The 15,601-nt window shown below is 41.7% G+C and overlaps 1 protein-coding gene across 6 annotated transcripts in view; it reads left to right on the top strand.

The window, feature by feature from the left end:
• Nucleotides 1–15,601, top strand: part of ppp2r5eb (protein phosphatase 2, regulatory subunit B', epsilon isoform b) — a 46,580-nt gene that overhangs the window by 17,485 nt on the left and 13,494 nt on the right. The window contains exon 1 of one of the 6 annotated variants that reach the window (XM_071498858.1): nt 2,663–2,819. The exons of the other annotated variants lie outside the window; for them this stretch is intronic. The gene's annotated coding sequence lies outside the window, so the exon portion shown is untranslated. Of the gene's footprint in view, nt 1–2,662; nt 2,820–15,601 lie in introns of those variants that run through there. 6 annotated transcript variants of the gene reach the window in all.

Here is a 15,601-nt window from a genome sequence, read left to right on the forward strand (position 1 = left end):
ATCTCACTAATAACAGATGTTATTGACTCTAGTTTTTAATTTGTGTTCGCCATCCCAATAACATCCCTTACAATATATGAGCTACACATCTAGCAGCTAACCTGACTAGCAAAGTTTAGCCAAAAGACAACTGTCGAAATTGCACTTTAGAGTTTATGTAATGCACATACTCAGACACAGATATGAGAAAACTTATTATCACATCAAATACATGTGCTGGACAAATACATGAATGATTCAACCTCTACTGTGTAAAAATATGGGGGTTACTAGTTTGAATCCAGTGATGTAAGGGAAAAATCTGAAATCTGTTCACACCTTCCTTCACTACGACTGGCAGACTGCCCTTGAGCAAGGCCCTAAATCTTTCAGAGCAGGACTGAGATTGCACTACACAACTCCCAGGTGGGAGTGTAAATAACTGTGTGAATGTGAAGCAAAAACAAAAAACACTCAGCCAGTCTCCTGAATCAATAGAGGTTAAATAACAAGCCAAAAAAATGAAAATCGAAATTGTATCTGCCCTTGATGTCTGAAGACCCCAAGGAGTTTGACTTTTATTTTTCTGTTACACGGGCACGTGTGCGGTGAAAAGTTTTCTCCTAAGTAATAAACATTCATCAGAAGAAGGCAGGAAAAATTGCCAGCAAGCTCCCTGGTTACCACCAGAGTTGGCATAGCAACAAAAACATCACAGTGCCTGAATGAATCCACCCTGCATGTTACACCGTATGAAAAGATACCGCAGTGATATTGTGGATATACAGCAGGAATTATATCATTTATTGTTACAGTCGGCCACATAGCTGAGGCTTCATTAAGTGTTTCCACAGAGATGTTCGCTTAAGGAGGTAGAATGGGGGAGGAATGCAAACAGAGAGAGAGAGAGAGAGAGAGAGAGAGAGAGAGAGAGAGAGAGAGAGAGAGAGAGAGAGAGAGAGAGAGAGAGAGAGAGAGAGAGAGAGAGAGAGAGAGAGAGAGAGAGAGAGAGAGAGGTAAAGAGTAGGGAGAAAGCTGGCAGGAAACCTGGAGGAAGGATTAAGAGTCCTTTAATGTTCTGTGGCAGAGGAAGGAAAGAAGGAGGAAGAAGAGGGGAAGGAGATAGTTCCTGTTGGGCAACAGCTAAATGTAAACAACTCAGCACCTTCTCTGCTCCATCCCATCCTTCTTTTTCTTCTTTCTCCTCTCTTCACATACCCATCTGCAGCACCGAAACATTTCAAATTACATGTGATGTGAAGATGATATTACAAGAAGCAGAAAGTCTTGCATCATGTTAGATTTAATCAGACAGGAAAAGGAAGAACGTGGTTAAACTTTTAATCAACCTGCATCGGTTATTGATTCTTCACCTGTATTCAGTTTCATAAAGTACTGAGTAAACAAAGAGTTGCAGGAAACCCAGCTCCGTTCAAAATATGACATCACAACCTTCATAAATATTCATGCAAACACTAATAGTCTAATTTTGAAAAATCCATTAAGGATTCCTTCAGTTCAGTCACAGTTCTATTATGATAAAACATTTACTTAAAGTTTAATGTGTCTGTCTCTCACTTAAAGACTTAAGAAGAGCTGAGAGGCTCTGAGCCGCTCGTCTGATTGGCTGACTGTTTTCTGAGTGATCAAATAAAAATATAGCAGATTTCAGGTAAATACTCAGAGAAACCAAATCCTACAAGGTTCGATGATGGGTCCAGGTGGGTGGGGCTTGGGCCATAGTGACTGCTTTGTTGTGACATCACAAAGTTCCAGAAGTCCTGATGGCTGGTTTTAAGGCTCAGTGTCTGAATACAGGCTGTGTGCATTTCTCTGTGGACTGAGGCTTTGATACTTTCACAGTATTAATATAGAACCTAGACCTGCTTTATAATCACAAACACATGGGCATCTACCTTTAGACAGTATTAGACCTTTAATGTCTAATACTAAATATAAGAATATGTAGATAAATACATTTCAAAAGGAACTACCTTCCAACAGTTGTTCACAGAGGAAAAAGGACATTTACCACCAGATAAGATTTTGGATGTTTCCTGTGTGGAGTCAGGCTGTTGAACTCAAAGGACCAGGAGTGAATTTGAAATCCACTAACGTCCATGTGAGGAGAGGGGAAAGATTTATGAATACAAATCAGGTGTCTTGTCCTCGTGCTCCTCCAAGCTCTCCTGGAGGTGCTCACGTCTCCCTCCACGCTGACGTTAGTTGTTGTGACTTCACTGAACCCCCCCCCCCCCCAAAAAAAAAAAAATCACAGATGCTGTGGCATAAACAGAGAAACCATGACCAACATAGACTGCTGAAGAACATCACTGATTTCAGTCGCAGTCCGGTCTAACGGGGCCAAATCCTCCTGTGGTTGAATGTGTTATCGCCATTTTCAACCTGAATTAGGTTCCTCTCACGTCTCAGGCTCCCGTCCACCTTGTGTAGGAGGACTGATCTGCCTCTGACCTCCCTGGGCAGCAGGCTTTCAAAAGAGAGGAGCAGAAAATAGAAAGAAAGAGATGTACAATGCTGCGCAGCCCCCCAGCCCCTCCCGGCCTCTCTTCCTCTGGTCTCTGTTTGGCCAATGAAGCCCACCGACACGCTGCCGTGTCTTCCCTCCCCTCCACGTCCTCCCCTCAGGAGAAACCTGATCCACGAGGTGTCTCTTTACATTTTTCCAGCCCCACTTGCTACAAACAAGACACAAGAAGAGCGTGGGTCTGCTAAAACTTCTGTTGTTCACATGTTTGGCTCATATCAGCTCGGACAGCAACGTTCATGACTGTCGTTTGCTACCGTTGGTGCCTGACAGGGAGCGGAAACCTGATTAAGTGAGTGACATTTTTTATGTGCGGGTGTTGTGGGGGAGCGCATAGCTGCTAGCACAGGAGCATGGAGTGTTAAAGTTAGCCTCTGCTGTCAAGGGCTGTCACTACTACCAGCCAGCCCAGCCTGTCGTGTGTGTGTGTGTGTGTGTCTGAGGCAGATGGAAAGGTAGACTTAAAATGGACTGGGATGGTAACAGAAGACGAGTGTTTTTACTGGCTGAGAGCAGAATGGAAAGTTCACTGGTGGAATGAGTACATTTTATCCATATGATTCCTTGTGGAAGAATGTGTCGTAATAGAGCAAATGCTGGCATTTGATGAGGTGGATTCAGTCTGTGGCCGAGGATCAAACCGGTTCTGAGTTTAAACTGGTGCAAGTCGTTCAAAAAAGCCTGGATTTGCAAAGAAATCTCCTTTTCCACTTTAAGATTCCTGAAGTGAAGTGAAGTCTGGGCCTGTTGAGCTTCCATCCACATGTGCCAACACACATGTAGAGTGTTTACAGTATGGGCTGTAACAGTTATCTTTGTAGTTGATTGATTGTTAAGTCTAGAACACGTCAGGAAATAACAACAATCACCACAATTTCCTGCTGCGCAAGTGTCTTAAAACTTCTTTGAGTTTTTGTTTTGATTCGACCTTCTGTTTTTTTCCAATGGATAAAACACATAATTCAAAACATAATGGCATATTATAGTAAATCATCAAATCAAGTTTATTTATACAGCACCTTTAAAGCAACCATTTGACCAAAGTGCAATGATATACACGGTTAAACATTTGAGATCTCTTAACAACCCCATGGTCAGAGTCAGAGTATGAAATGAAAACACAGAGGCTAGAAGTGAAAGATAAAACCACTCAAAAGCCTGAGAAAACATGTGGGTTTTAAGTTTAGCCTTAAAAATCTCCACGCGGGGGACACTTCATTAAGAGAGGTAAACTGTTCCAAAGCTTTGGGGCTGCAGTGGATGCCCGTTCACCCAGCCAGGAGCAGCTGGTCTGAGGGCCTGAGAGATCTGGGGATGGGCAGGGGGCAGAGGAGCTCAGAGATGTGGTGGGGTGGCAGATAGTGTAAATCCTTACAAACAAATAAAAGAACGCGAATAATGACAGTCACAGAACAAAACAAAATAAGTGACACCAATAAAATAAGAATGAAAGTAAGTCTGAGTTCCAGGCTTCGGCTTTTCTTTGTCTCTGTTTCTAATCCCGGGCCCTAATGACACATTTTGATCAGCACCAAAGAAGCGACCCAGCGCTAACAGATGAGATCTAAACGAAACCAACCCTAATCTGACTCCTGGCAGTGATTAGCATGTGCCGACAGAGACCCATCTTCTCCTGACGCCACACAAACACGTCCACATGTTGACCGGTGCCTGACTTGGCTGTTGTGTCAGGAGAACTCTGCAGCTGGAGGTGGTGAGTGACCTGAAGCGGAGGACAGGTAGCTCCTGTGTTGTGTTGTGTTGTGTTGTGTTGTGTTGTGTTGTGTTGTGTTGTGTTGTGTTAAGTGCGATGCTGTGGTGCTCACAGCTGGAGGAATTCCTGCTATGTGGCTCCTGTGAGCGTAGCCTAGCGGCCCTCACCTGGACTCGTGAAGGCGGTCTTTGTGTGAACCGCCCCAGATGATCACTCCTGCCGCCGCCTCCTCACAGGGAAGCTCTTACACTTCAGACTTTGTGCTGATGCTCTCAAAACAGCATCTTACTCAGGAAAGTTTGACGTGACACATCAGGTGTCACCGGGTTCAAACCTGTGACCTGTCAGTTATGTGAGGGTCTGTCCAGCTAGAGCCAAACAACGCTGCACTGCCACTGTGGTTGCTGATGTTTCAGGGTTCAAGGAAATGAAATATATTTACATGGATAATATTAATATTTGCTTTCATCGTTAAGATGAAGTTTAAACCTTCAAGCTTCACGCTGTGTCTGTACACCTACAGATTGAGATGTTATTTCCTCGTCTGTGGCACAAATTTTATTTCAAGAAATCTGTCTCTTCAGGAATTTAACTGCCATTTACATTCAAACATAATGAAATACATAAAAATATTTATGCTTAAACTAATCTTTTATTCTATTAATAGATTTTCAGATGGACAGGGTTATGGTGGGAACCTGATTTAGCATTTAAAACTTTTAATTTAATAAAAAAGCCAAACATCTGTGGGTTTCAGCATCTGTAGGGTGAGGATTTCAGGTTTTCTGTCCCTTCAATTTTTTAACTAATTAATTATTGTTGCAACATAATTGAACAACTTTGTTACTTGAGACTTTCACCATTCAACTATTACTTTTCATCACCAGTTAATCAGCTGATTATTTCTCCATTAATAACTAAATAGTCTGGATTATAAACTGGAGAAAGATACCCATCACAGTTTCCTACAGCCTGAGGTGATGTCTTAAAATATCTTGTTTTTATCCAGAGATATTCAGTTTACAATGATACAAGAAGAAGAACAACACCACAAACCAACAAAACCACCTGGAGCCAGTAATTTTATTTATTTTTTGGCTAAATGATTAATAGATGATCTAATTTGTTCCACATTGATTTTTCTTAAAATTGATTAATCAAATAATCCTTTTAACCAATAGAATCAGTGCAGTACTTGACATTAATATCATTCTGTGGGACACACAGCAGTTAAATGAACAATCAGCTGATGCAGACATCAGATGGCACTTAAAGCTGCAGTGTACAATAGATAAAACCCTGTGAATACACATTATTGTGTTCTTCACACTGGTGCATGATTGGCACCAATTTTAAAGTGATGTGTCTTTTCTTGGCATTAATCCACCAGTAAAGCAGAGAACATATTTCAGTTGTTTTGACAGATCTTGTGATTTTGAAATGAGTGAGGATTTCAATGGAAATGGTCATTTTTGCATTTAATTTCACTGAAAAAATATATAAAAATGATTTAAGTCTGGAGAATATGATTTGTAGGCTGGGGTGTCTCTGTAGCATCACAGTGCTCACACACTTTAGCTTTATTTAAAAAAAAAACTACAGCTCCTGCGATTGAGATATTGCACTTTTCCATATTCAAATGTATTTAATTGTTCAGCCCGATGACACAACAAGCATTGTTAACATGTACAGCTCAAGAATAATAATAATAATAATAATAAAAACTTTTCTGAACCCACGTTACAAAGTACAAAGTAATTTACACAAGGCAGGAAATAAAACATGGAGGTCAAGAGGGAAAAGAAACCCTCATGCTGGAAGGCTGGGTGATGTTTTTATCTTATGTTTACTCATTGAACTGTACAGGGAATGTAACCCCTCACCCCGGTGAGTGTCAATACCAGACTCCAGCAACACAGAGGCAAAATTAGAGAAAGCAGCGAGTGTTCTGTGGTTAAGGGTTATTGGAATCAAAGGTGCCCCAGGACTTAAATATGTAATAAAACATGTCTGTGACAGAGCGTGCAGGACCCTCATAGTTTCTCTCAGACGTTTTAGTGCCTGTGACACCTTGTTACCTAAACACCGGAGTGAAAGTGACTCGTCCCTCCACAGCTCTGCCATCTGCCATGTAGTTGGCTCCAGTACCAGGAGCAAAGTTTACTCAGGACGACTGCGTGTGTTAATGATTGACAGCAGCCTGCCGCCTTGCACAGATGATTATATGAGACCTGAGAACATGAAGATGAAGGGGCACAGGGAGCTTGTATCTGGGTCATGAATGTATATTTATATGTTTGAGTTCTTCCCTTACACAAATCCTACACTGGTGGCTGTACTGGGCCAGAACATGTATGTACAGTAGATGCATGTTTAGCTCAGACTGAGTCTTCTCTAACCTTTCTGGACCTGACATGAGTATTGAACTGTCAGTGTTGTGCTAGGAGAACAGGCACTGCAGCGTTTTCACAGTATGAGAGTCTGACTTCAGAGCCGAAACAAGTCTTGTATCTGAAGTCCAGATCTACCACAGCACAGTGTCAAGTGCACAAGGAAATAGCATGAAACTGCTGCGGCACGTACCGGGACACAGTGTCATTAGAGTTTATTGGTGGCCAGAGGTCACACTTTGTTCAGCTCTCATATTAAGTTGAAAAGATCAGCTGATCAACAGAAAATCAGTTGCTCAATTTTAATAGTTGATTAACGCTTTAAAGTGGAACTGTGTAACTGATAAGCAAAACTAAAATTGATGCTGTTTTCATTACACTCTGGTGTTTTGCAGCTGCAGCCTGACTTGGTCGGATGTGACCGATAATGGTGGCTAAACCTAAACCAGATATTTGTATGTAACTAACACAGCTGAGTCTACTTGTGCTTCTGTTAGACTATGGTATGTTTTAGCAATGACCACTATCCCATTATTATCATTTGTGGCCACAATGACCTCAGAAGTCACATAGTCTCATTTTAAATCATCCATCAATCAAAAAAGCCAAACACCGTCTGGTTCCAGCTTCTCTAATGTGAAGATCTGCTGTTTTTCTTTGTGTTATATCATTTTAAGTTGAAAAACTTGATTTTGAGCTGTTGCTCAGACAAAACAAGACATTTGAAGAAATCACTTTGAGCATTTTTGCTCTTTTATGGCATTTTAGAGCTTCAGTCAATGAAATAAATAATGAATAACAAATAAAAGTAATAGCACCTAAATTGCTCCATATTGCACTGTTTGACGTAGTTACCGTGGTTACAGTTTTTTTCACTTTGGCTGGTCCAGTCCACTTCTTCTTCATCTGTTTGGGCTCGTCCTGCTGCAGTGTGAAACTGGGACCAATCAGACGCCTCCTGATGGGACTGTGTGATGGAGAAGAATCTAAACGTCTGAAGTACCTAAAACTTGTGCACATTAGCATGTATAAGTTGTGTGTTTGACTTCTTGTTTGTCACCCTGTTAAGATAGACTGGTACAAACTACGGGGCCAACTTGAGGAACACCCCCTCGTGACTTCTTTTTTTTTTTTTTTCGGAGAAAATAACTTGAAAGCAAATTTCTAACAAATTTTCAGCAAATTCTGTAAGACCATAGCATTTTGTCTTATGTCACTAAATTTCATGAAAATAAAAAGAAATGATTTTGCACAAAAAGCCTGAATTTGGCCTCTTCAGCTTCACACTTGCAGCAGGAGTCAAATTGACCTTTTGTATTGTGTTGTGTTTGTGTCTGGCACAGGACACTGCTCCACTGTATCAACCAAATGTGTGTACATGTGTATACACATGAGTGTTGCCACAGTGTCACGACTGTCGAGCAGCTGGTCGTGTGCCTGCTTCCTGTGGAGATTTGCATCGACAGCTGATGACGGCCATGTTGCAGGGTCATGTCTGTCTTCCTGCTTTGAGGACCAAACAGAACAGATGTTGTGACAGTCAGCTCCTCTCACTGTAATCCTTTATGTAATGTTTAACCTCAATCTCTTATGGGCCCAGTAGCGACAGCAGTGACTGCTGGGAAACTGTGCTCCCCCACAGGAAATATGACGCACAGTTTCTGCTGTGATGAAGGTGCTCATATGTATAAATTTAGTTACAAGAGGAGGTTTGGCTGAAAGCTGGAGCCAATATACAAAGGCCTTTAGATGCAGGTTCACGAAGGGCCGTTAGGTACCAGATTCTCGAGCTTCATTTTTTTATCTGAAGTGTTGATCTCCATCAGAAGATATATCTGTGGTTTTCATAACCAAAAACATCTCAGTGTCGTTTTACATCTCCTCACTCAGGCTTCTCTCTGGAGCTCTAGTAACAACAGGTCAGACAGCCAATCAGTAGAGAGACTCTGAGCCTCTCTTCTGATTGGCTCACTGTTTTCTGAGTGATGGAATAAAAATATAGCGTATTTCAGGTATTTCTTTGTTGTGACACCACAAAGTTCCAGAAGTCCTGACGGCTGGTTTTAAGGCTCAGTTTCTGAATACAGGCTGTGTGCATTTCTCTGTGGACTGAGGCTTTGATACTTTCACAGTATTAATATAGAACCTAGACCTGCTTTATAATCACAAACACATGGACATCTACCTTTAGACTGGATGGGACCTTTAAAGACTGGTTGGTTGTGGTGGACTGAAAAGCAGCACCTTTCTGTGGGTTAATCAGGTTAATTTGAAGCCACCAGCAGCGAGGAGCCCAAAGGTCACACCCATAGCACCTTGACTTTCCTCCATCAATAGCCCTGATTGTTGGACTAATCTCCTCTGTTTATACCTTTATGATAGGTGTTTGTGACGGCAGACCAGAACCCTTGGAGTTTGTGTACATACATAATATCGTCATAGTCAGTACATAACACCCTACAAACTGACCTTCAGGCCGGGGTCCAGTCACCTGCTGAGTCCATCTGTTGGAGCTGCTCACTCTCTCTCTCTCTCTCCCGCCGTAACTCAAGCCCGCTCGCCTGGTCACACACACTCAACTGCTTTTAGAGACAAGGGGTTTTCCCCTTTACACTGAGTGTGTGTGGACTGTTCTGAAAGAGTGTGTCGCCTGGTTATCTTACACCTTCTTATGCTTCCCTTCCCAGACTTGTGTTTCCACTAAAACCTCTGCAGTGCTGCGTGCACAACAGTATAACCTTGGAATAGTTAAGTATTTTCCATTAAGAAACAAGAAAGTAACTTTTATTTTAGTATCTATTATGTTGTACAATTCAGTAGCCAAATGAGGTCATTATTTCAGTCATTTTTTAAAATAAATGCAGGGGGAACAAATATCTGAAAAACATCGTAATATTTGTAAAAATCTAGACGTTCTAGTTTGTGGCTCTCGTCTATTTTTACTTGTGATCTCTCATAAAAAGCAATGTCCCCCCTGTCCCCATGTTTTGCAACCCCTAAGATGTATCTTGCAACATTTAGTAGGTTGTCTGACCTCTCTGTCTTGGGAACATGAAAAAGGATGTAAATGCAAATTGCAGGATTTAAATGTTTTCTATACACGTCAAGTCAGCGTGGCGGGGGTCTGGATGCACTGTCCAACTAAATTAGCTTTACACTTGACTCAGACGCTACTTTACAGACAACCCTGAAAGCTACACTATGATCTTGTCTGTACTTATTATTTCTTACTACATCCCGAGTGACTCCTGAGCATTTTTTTTTTTTTGCAGCATTAGCAGTGAAGTGTTGTTTTCAGTTGCACGATCTGTTTTCAACCTTGTTGCTGTTTCTAAACGGCTCCATTACTGGATTTGTTTACCAAAGAATGAAGTGCCCCACCATGCATTTATACACCGTCAGCATGGGGGAGCCGCTAAGTACATCCAGCGGCCATTAAATAACCACACTGAAGCAGTTAGGCAGTTGTGGTGTCGATCACCCACATGCTCGTGGCTGTGAGGCAGAAACCTTTGTTTATCTGGTTTGCCTCCTTCATTTGTGTCACTTAGTACAGACAACAACATGACATCTCTGATCGTTTCATTTTAAAAACACATTTTGTTTGGTTGGAAATTTCCTGTACAGCATCAGTGTTGTGCAGGAGCAGGTTTGCACTTGGTTTTGTTGACTGGACTGATGAATGAGCGCTGCTAAATCTTGTTTGGCTACTGGAATAATCAGATGATGTAATTTGGCAGATGCACCATGCTTTTCCCTGCATGCGTCTCCTGCAGAATCCATGCTTTTCTAATTAGACTCCATATTTGAGACCTAACACTAAAGATCTTCAAAAGACGCACACAAAACAACCAATTTTACAAGCTACTTTCATAAAAATGGATGCACACACTTCCAAGCTGCTAGACTCTGACCCTGTGCTCGATAGATTGATGCTGTTATGTAATTAGCTGAACTTAAAGGAGTTCCTGTGGTGAGCCATCCGACTGCTCTCTCTCGTCTCGTCGTTAAGCTTTTTTCCACCATTAATTAAGCAGCAGCGACTTCTCTCTTCCTCTGCCAAGGGAGCCCAGATGAGAGTCTTCTCCGGAGTTTGAGAAACAGAACAGGCACGGAGGAGAAAACCAGGCTGAGACGGCTGAAACCAGAGCAGAGCATCAGTGTTTCCACAGACCCAGGGCCGCACTCATAAAGTATCTCAGAATAGTCGTGTTGATATGAGACCATTTTGCTTCATGAGGAATAGTGATGCTTTTATAGTTCTGTAACCTGGTGTCAACAGTCATCCTCGATCGCCACTCGTTTTCTAGAACATCAGGTTCAAAATCTACACCACTACATATTTTTATATAGAAGTGGACCTGTTCTGTCAGCGGCTATCGTGCAGCAGACAAGCATCCTCACTTCAAGAATGAAAATTTATGTGTTGATTATCAATCGTTTTGTCTACAATACCCAGAAAATGGTGAAAAATGCTCGTTATTGCTTCAGTCTGTGAGAAATTTCCTCTTCAAGTGTCTCATTGTGACTGATCAACACTGCAGAAACAGTTAATTAATTATCTAAATAGCTGCAGATTCAAATCAATTAGATGTAGAAATTGTTGCAGCTCTAGATGAATATAGACAGAATACCAAGTCTATGAAGGGACAAATGAAAAGTAAGAATAAGTATTAAGTATTCTTATTTACCACAACACACAAAATTAATGTGAAATTACATGTGAAATAATCAAATTAATGTTCTACTGTTCTTTCTTAATTAAAATCTGCTGTGAATCATTCATTTGGAACAGGAAAATGTAATATTATCCTGAAATAAGACCATGGAAATATGAGACCACAGTAATATTGAATTATTGCCGACCACTGTTCACATCTGAATCCAGTTTGATGTTTCTTTAAACGCCACAAAGACTCTGTCCAGTATCTTCGCTGTGGCTCAAAGGGAGCTTGTTTGGTTGTGTCTGCAGTAAATGGATAAGTTTCTGAGTTAAAATGCACAAATAGATCAAAATATATTAACTATAAATTATATAACTGATGTAACTCAGAGCAGCATCTCTGTGGCTGCAGAGAATCTAGAAACCAGCATCACAGACGTCGCCCTGAATGTCCTTTTCACTTTATCACTTCCATATTTAGTTTAAATGATGAAATTACATTTTGCCCACATTAGCTCCATGTTAGCCATGGTAGGCTAACATGGGGCTAAATAGTTTAGTAGTGGTTTGTAGGAGGAGTCAATCTGCGACAGAAATAAATGTGGCTCTTGGTTCTCATCAGTGGTTGTTGGTTGCTGGCTCTGTTAGAGGAAGATGACGTTCTGGTTTCTTCAACCAGTGAAATAGCCTTAATAACCACAACAAGTGACATTTGAGCTTCCACTTTTCTTGTACCTGAACACATTTAATTCCTTTAGAGCACACTTTCTAGATGCGTCGTTCCAGATCTCACATTAGCTAAAGACAGAGACAGAGGCCTCTCCAGGTTTCTGAGACTAATCTTTAACATACAACATGAACAACATGTTGCACTACCAACATATAAAGTTTCCATGTGCAGCTTATAGACCTGTCAGAAAACCTCAACAACAATAAAAGCAGATACAATGCCACAATCAACTAGACCTGACACATTTTCTAATAAAGCCCGTATTTCAGTGGCCTCAGTGACTTCCTCTAGCTGTTGCTGCTGTGATACAGCCATAATAATCCTCCAAATGATGGCTGAGAGGCTGACGGACCGCCAAACACTCACGTCAGCCCTGATTCTCATCCACTGGCCACAGTGGCTGCTGGATTAAAAAAGATCACATTTGTACCAGCTAAATGGATTTGGGGATAAAGATGGATGGTAAAAGTAAATGCCCTCAGTGATATGGGCAGTTTTTGTCATGAAAGAACCTCAGTTAAGGTCTCATCACAAACTGCTCTGGTCAGTGTGTTTGTTTGAGTGACTTCAGAAGCAGTTCAGCTGAAGTCGTGATAGATTAAAGATGCTTATGCTTGGGGATGTTGTCATTAGTAGCAGGTAGATGCAGTCAGCATCTACCTGCAGGTGTAGGTACGGTGTAGGTATGTTAATGAGCTTATTCTACTTAATCATACATGTTTGTATTATATCATTTGGCTTTGGTCTGGCTAACTAATTGTTTTCTTCTCTTTGGTTGGGTTTAGTTTTCTCTGCTCTTTGCAGTGACTTAGAGTTTTTGTGATTTCATTAGCACTTTGCATGTGGCTGTTAAATTTATTCCCTTTCTGCTTGTATGCCTCAGTCCTGGTATGAGCATGACCAACCAGCAGGTTAACACCAGCTCAGGTGTTTTAGAAGGCCTGCAGGTGACATGTGGTTTGAATTTGGGAAGCAGGGCAGAGGCTGAGGTCATGTGTCAAACCTGGACAGAAATAAAAGCAAAGCCTCTTTGAATGTTTAACCAGTAAATGTGTCTCGTTGTCCTTGCACTTTGATCACCTCTGTCGAGGAAACTGTTGCTGCGACGTGGTGAACTGCTGTGGTGGAGGGAGTGAAACCTCTGGTCACACAAACCACCTGTTTCACAGACACTCTGACACCAGCAGTGGACTCATTTTGTGACACTGACACTGTCAAGATTAGAGGTTTAAGATGATGCTCATATTTGTTCACTGAAACAAACGATTGACATTTAACTTCAGGCAATGAAAATGTTGAACGATCAGGGCTGAAAAAGTAAATGACAGTGTGCAGGATTCTTTAATTGCTCCTTTGGATCCAGTGGTCCTGCTCCTACACACCTGGCTCACTAAACAGATGTGCAAAGTGTTGTTCTGCTTTAAAACAATAAACCAAAAAATGTGAAAACCATCATTAGCTGCTGCCCTTTTAATTAGCATGTGTTAATTAATCAAAATGTTAAAGGTCTTATTGAAAATTTGGCTAGATGATGATCAGTTTAATATTTCTTTTTGCTTCCACATGAACTTGTTCTCTACTACAGACTGTTACTCATTGATTTCCCCCCTTTATGTGGAAGTAAAGAAAATGATGTCATGCAGGATCCTGTGCAGAGGTTTGACTCGTGGGTGTAAAAGCTCAAAGACTCACTGCATCACGCCACAGGCTGCTCTTTGTGCTGATGTATGGACATTGGTGTGTGTGGGTGTGTGTGTGTGTGTGGTAGCATCTCTGCTCCAGGGTTCTTCCCTGCTGATGCGTATGAAGGGTAGTTTCTGGGTTATTCTAGGCCACACACACACAGTCTCTCACTCTCTTTAAGTACAGTTACACACACTTTCATGTACACAGCAGCAGTAGAGTCTCTCTCTCTCTCTCTCTCTCTCTCTCTCTCTCTCTCTCTCTCTCTCTCTCTCTCTCTCTCTCTCTCTCTCTCTCTCTCTCTCTCTCTCTCTCTCTCTCTCTCTCTCTCTCTCTCTCTCTCTCTCTCTCTCTCTCTCTCTCTCTCTCTCTCTCTCTCTCTCTCTCTCACCTTCATTCTCAGCCGTCCTGCTTCAAGCCGGTTAGCTGTGCTCTCCCTCTGTGTCTCTGTAGAGGGATTACTGTGCCCTGTGTGATTATCTGTCTATTAATAGCTTCCTTTAAGGCTGTACACATGCACCTATAGCAGCAGAGCTGCAGGATCCCGAGGCCCCAGGCTCCTGCAACACAAGCTGACCCCGAATCCAGCAGCCAGTAATTACTGTAATGAGTAACTACAGTGTACTGTACGCCAGGGCTGGGTGATATGGACCAAAATTCATATCTCGATATTTTTTAGCTGAATGGCGATATACGATATATATCTCGACATTTTTTTCCGTGTAATAATAAAGCAGACAGTCCTAGTTTGAAGCCACATGGGCCAGCCACTTTTAATAACATTCAGCAGCTGCACAGGATTAACATGCACATTAAATGGTGCAGAAAAAAAACAGCATATATTAAATTAAGAAACTTCTTGAATAAAATAAAAAAAACGCGTCTTTCTGTTCCACATCTGCCACTTTAAATCCAAACCAACTCCAAATTACCGAGCCAGTTGTTTTTCTTTTGCTAACCAGTTCTTCGTTGTCCCCTGCGTCCGTTTTGCTCTTCTCCGTCTCCATCTCGTTTACACCGCCATCCGTCCACTCAGTGTGCGGGGGGTGGGGGTGGGGCCATGTAGGTAGTGAAGAGGGGAGGGGTCGTGGCATGTGTTGTGAGGGGTGGGGCGTCATGGCATGCGCGTAGAGAGAGGCCGGGAGAAGCTGAGTTTGACAGTGATGAACTTACGTCTTGCTTTATGGCATAATAAGCGCTGTATCGATATAAACGATATGACATAATTCTCTATCGCGCATGAAAAAATATCGATATAAATTAAAAACTCGACATATCGCCCAGCCCTACTGTACGCTACTGTACTGAGAGGAGGATACACAAGGACTCACGCGCCTCTGTAGCCACAACACTGAGACTCAGAGAGCTTATTCCCTCAGACCGGCAGGATGGTGAACTCTGACCTCTCTGTGTCCTCGCCACACAGCATATTTGCATACTTGCGCTTAAGTTCGTACAAAATTTTATGGTACAATTTGACTTACAACTACACACCCAGCCAATATACACTTGAACATTTTGATACTCATACTCAGGATTTTATCCTTTAAGTTTCTTTTTCTAAGTCTTATTTTTGACTCTTATTCTAGTTACAATACTTTATTACACACTGGCCTCTCTAAGAATATGTCACCCTGCATTTCACTGCACAGTGTTTGAACATGTGACAAATTAAGCAGTTGAAGTAACGCCAATTATGTCCACATTTCACAATACATAATGCATACATATTAGGTGGCTGTGAAGGAGTGATTATTTTAAGGCTAAATCACATATGTATTCATACGTTCTGGTCAGCTCTCCTTTTAGGATCCGTGAGTGATCATATCACATGCAGGAGCTTGTGTCATCGTTGTGGATTGTAAACACTGAGACAGCATCGACTTGTGGCTGA

This window comes from Trachinotus anak, unplaced genomic scaffold (genome assembly GCF_046630095.1).
Source record: "Trachinotus anak isolate AG129_WGS33_773 ecotype Australia unplaced genomic scaffold, CSIRO_AGI_Tana_v1 ptg000015l, whole genome shotgun sequence".
Taxonomy (NCBI): Eukaryota; Metazoa; Chordata; class Actinopteri; order Carangiformes; family Carangidae; genus Trachinotus; species Trachinotus anak.